The sequence below is a fragment of the Mastomys coucha genome, unplaced genomic scaffold (genome assembly GCF_008632895.1).
Source record: "Mastomys coucha isolate ucsf_1 unplaced genomic scaffold, UCSF_Mcou_1 pScaffold21, whole genome shotgun sequence".
In the NCBI taxonomy this organism is placed as follows: Eukaryota; Metazoa; Chordata; class Mammalia; order Rodentia; family Muridae; genus Mastomys; species Mastomys coucha.
In genome coordinates this window covers 32,253,187-32,257,997 of record NW_022196904.1, presented here as the reverse complement: position 1 = coordinate 32,257,997, position 4,811 = coordinate 32,253,187, and the positions used below count along the sequence as shown (strand labels likewise).

The 4,811-nt window shown below is 37.3% G+C and overlaps 2 pseudogenes; one reads left to right on the top strand and one right to left on the bottom strand.

The window, feature by feature from the left end:
* LOC116102067 overlaps nucleotides 1–4,811 on the top strand; it is a 56,760-nt pseudogene that overhangs the window by 38,193 nt on the left and 13,756 nt on the right.
* Nucleotides 2,302–3,379, bottom strand: LOC116102066 (annotated as a pseudogene).

Genomic DNA, 4,811 nt, shown 5'->3' with positions numbered 1-4,811 from the left:
TATGGAGCAGAGACTGAAGGAAGGGCAAGCCAGCCTAAATATAGCTATCTCCTGAGAGGCTCTGACTTGTTTACTTCTTAAGCACTAGCCTTCAGGCTGGTGGAGGGGGGCGGAGGCCGACGCCATCTTTGAGGTGTGGCGCTCCACAGCTCTCCACAGTTCTTTATTGTACAGGGTTGTTTTAGATAATCTAGGATTTTTGTTTTTTCTATATAAACTTCAGTAGTGTTCTTTCAAGATCTGTAAAGAATTGTGTTGGAATTTTTATTGGAATTGCACTGAATATGTATATTCCTTTTGGTAATATAACACATTTTTACTGTGTTAATCCTACTTATCAATGAACATGGGAGAATCTTCCAATCTTCTGATTTATTCTTCAATTTTTTCTTCAAAACTTGACGTTCTTGTCATATGGATCTTCAGTTGCTTGTTTAAAGATATTGTATATTATTTATGGCTATTGTGAAGGGTGTTGTTTCTCTAATTTGTTCTCAACATATTTATTGGTTATATATAGGAGAGTTACTGTTTTATTTTTTAGTTAATTTTGTATCCAGACATGGCTCTGAAGGTATTTGTCAACCTTAGGTTTTCCCTGGTAGAATTTTTGGGGTCACTTGTGTACATTATCATATCACCTGCAAGTAATAACACTTTGACTCCTTCCTTCCCAATTTGCATGCCCTTGATCTCCTTTAGTTGTCTTATTGCTCTTACAAAGACTTCATGTATTATATTGAATCAAAATCATCATATAATGAGATGATCATTTATTTTTCTTCTATTTCAGATTGTTTATATCATGTTTACATTGATATATTTATAAGCTGAACCATCCCTATATCTCTGCGATGAAGTCAACTTGATCATAGTAGATGATCTTTTTGATATTTGTGATGTGTTCTTAGGTTTTTTAATGAGTATTTGAGTATTTTTGCAGCAATATCAATGATGGAAATTCGTCTTTAATTTTCTATGTTGAATCTTTGTGGTTTGTGGGTATTGAGGTGATAAAGGCCCCATAACATTAATTTGGCAATGTTCCTTCTATTTCTATTTTGTGGAATAATTTGAGGATTATTGCTATTATGTTTACCTTAAAGTCTGGGAGTATTCTATACTAAACCTTTCTGGCTCCGTTTTTTGTTGTTTTTGGTTTGTTTGTTTGTTTGATTGGGAAAGTTTTAATGACTACTTCTGTTTTCTTAGGGATTATAGGTCTATTTAAACATTATATCTCATCTTGATTTAAGTGGCATTTATTGAGAAAGTTGTCCATTTATTTTAGATTTTTCAGTTTTTGGAACTGCAGGTTTTGGAAGTATTACTTAATGCTTCTTTGGATTTCCTTGATGTCTGTTGTTATGTATCTCTTTTTGGTTCTAGTATTGTTAATCGGAATATTTTCTCTTTGCCTTTTAGATAAGTGTTCGCTTATCTAGTCTATTTTTTTTAAAAAAAAAATTGTGTTACTGATATGAGGCCTGACTTTATTTTATTCTGCCTACTCCTCTCAGGTGGGTTTTTAAATTGCTAGTATAAGATGTCTCCATTTTGTTCAGGAAGAAAGCTTTATATTACATTATACTTCTGGGTCACAGTCAAATCAGTAAGGGAAGTCAGGCTGGGACCCAAGCTGGAGCTAGAAGCAGAGACCACAGAGGAACACAGCTTGTTGACTTACTGAGTGGCTAGCTCAGGCTAATGTTCAACCAGCTTCCTTATATAGCCTAGGACTACCTGTACAGAGATAGGGGTACCCACATTGGGCTGGGCCCTCCAGTGTCAACTGCTAATCAAGACAACCATTTACAGACAGTGCCACAGACCAACCTGATGAAGACATTTAATTACTCAACTCACACTGGCACAGATCAACCTGATAAAGACATTTAATTACTCAATACACCCTTTTTTTCAAGCATTTCTAGACTGTCTAGTTGACAATTGTTGCTAATAAGCTAGTTCACTTACTAGCTGCCATATATATATATATATATATATATGAAAGAAACATGAACAAAAGGAAACAAAAGCAAAAGTCTATCATATAAACAAAACCAAGGCTATGGAGTTTACTCTCACCAAACCACTGCACTTAGCGTTCAGAGCTCAGAACAAGAGTAACTCAGTTACTGAGTCCTATGTGCGCAAAATGTTTTGGAATAATATTAGCTTATTTAGCCTCAAAATTCTGTAAAATATTATCCCACTATCTGATGAAATTAAGAGGTTGACTAACATGCTAAAGTCATATAAATGGATAAAGCCAGTAATCCAATTCCAGTCTGATTTGACAGACCAAACTTCAACAATGTACCAGGATGGAATCATCAAATTTCTCAGTGTGTTAGGATAACCCAGAGATCTAATTAAAACAGACAGCTGATCTCAGTAAAGTTAATGGTACTTGAATCTTTATAAATGGAAGGACTTCTGGTTCTTCAAAAGTATTCCCCAAAAAGATCCAAGTACTACAGGGATATTTTAAATTCACAAGGTAGATTTCTAACTTTGTTTTGAGCTGCTGATAGGAAATAAAATTTTGTTAGCTGTCCTATCTTGAAAGGAAGGTGAATCAATTCATTATCATTAAGGTTTAAGTTAGTGAGTTCCTAGAACTCACAAAACTGCACAGGGAGTGCTTTGATTTTGTTCTTGCTGAGATCCTAAGTCTGAAGTGACTTCTGGAGCATGGACTTACACAAGGGCACACTAAATGTCTCCAGCTGATTATCATTAAGGTTAACATTTTGAAGGTGGGTGATGTTTCCAATTGTAACTAGAAGCTTTTTTATACAGTTGTGACTCAGGTCTAAATTCGAAAGATTTTTTTTTTAAGCCCAGCATACACATATAAACTTGGGCAAGAAGCCTGAAGATGATCCAGGAATATGGAAAGTTCTTGCTTAGAGGATAATCCTTTTTGGATGTGATAACCATTTTGGTTTTATGTTTCTCAAATTCTGAAGTCCTCACTGGCTTTAGTGTTAAAAGTGGTATGTTGACATCACAGCTTCTATGAGCCAGTCTCATAGCTGAAAGAAAATTCTTTAAATTACCAGGATGGGCCCTATTCAGACAGATGTCCACAGGAGGCCCCGTAACTAGACAATGGCTTTTCCTTCATCTGCAAATTTGGTGACGAGCTGCTCAGTGTTCTCTCTTAGCTGGTAGCAGGTTACCTGCTTGTCCTTCATGGTGGAGAGCAGCAGGCAGGCGTGGCCACTGGGCTCTATCCTTGCCCCAGGCTGCAGCTCATTCCTGCCCAGGGACTAGCACAGGCTGACCACCACTTGCATACCCTTGCCTCGGATCTTGAGCCCTAAGATGGCAAATGACATCAATGAACCTCCACCTCACAGGGCAGCCTCATCACACTGATCTATCCATTTTTAATTAATTTATTTACTTTTTACACTCCATATTTTATCCCTCCTATACTCTCTCACTCTTCCACATCCCATACCTTCTCCCCACCCACCTGTCTCCACATGGATGTCCCCATTCCTTACCTCACCTGACCTCTAAACTCCCTGGAGCCTCCAGTCTCTTGAGGGTTCATTATCTCAGAATGAACACAGACCCTGAAGTCCTCTACTCTATATTTGTTAGGGGCCTTATATCAGCTGGTATATGCTACCTGTTTGGTGGTTCAGTGTTTGAGAGATCTTGGAGGTCCAGATTAATTGAGACTGCTGGTCCTCCTACAGGTTTTCCCTTACCCTCAGCTTCTTTCAGCCTTCACTAATTCAACAACAGAGGTCAGCTGCTTCTGTCCCTTGGTTGGGTTCAAATAACTGCATCTGACTCTTTCAGCTGCATGCTGGGTCTTCCAGAGTATGGTCATGCTACAAAAGCACTATTAATGTATGAGTTTCAATGTGTGATTCGAGCTTTAGGAATGTTTCTTTTACAGATGTGAATGCCCTTGCATCTCAAGCATAAATATTAGGAATTGAAATAGCATTTTGGTTCACTTTTACTTTTATGAGTATAAAACGTCCTTCTTCAACTCTTTTGATTAATTTTTGTTTGTGGTCTATTTTTTAGATACTAGAATAGCTACATGAGCTTGTTTGTTGTGTCTATTTGCTTGCAAAAATATCTTCTAACCCTTTACTCTTAGGTAATATCCATCTTTGAAATTGAGGTGTGTTTCTTGTATGTAACAGAAGAATGGATCCTGTTTTTTTTATTCCAATTACATTGAAAGATATTAATGACTAATGACTGCTAATTCATGTTATTTCTTGGTGGTGGTGGTCTTGCTGGTGGGATATGTGTATGTTTCCCTTTTAGTTTTGCTTGTGTGTGTTCTTTTAATATATGAGCATTTAATATTCTATATCCAAGTTGGGTGAATAGAAAGTTCTCACCAAAGATAAACATTGAATGTTTTTCAACACAGATCTCATTTCCTATTGTTGATCTAATGAGATGTCATGCCAAAGAAAATTGATGAAGTAAGACTTTAGAGTATGACAAGCCTAGTTTTAGCCTTTAACTCTGGTGTACTATTGTAAGGATTTACACTGATTATTGAACCATCCAAAGCCTCAGTGTATCTCTAAATTTTCTTTATACTTATTCACTTTACATCCTGCACACTGCCCCTCTTGATCACCACCTCTCACAATCTTCCCCCCTTCTTCTTCCCCTTCTCCTCTGAGTCAGTGAGCCTCCCACTCCTGTATGCCCCAAATATGGCACCTCAAGTTTCTGAAAGGCTAGGTGCTCCCTCTACTACTGAGGCCAGAGAAAGCAGCCCAAATAAATGAACATATTCCGTGTACAGTTTTTGGGAT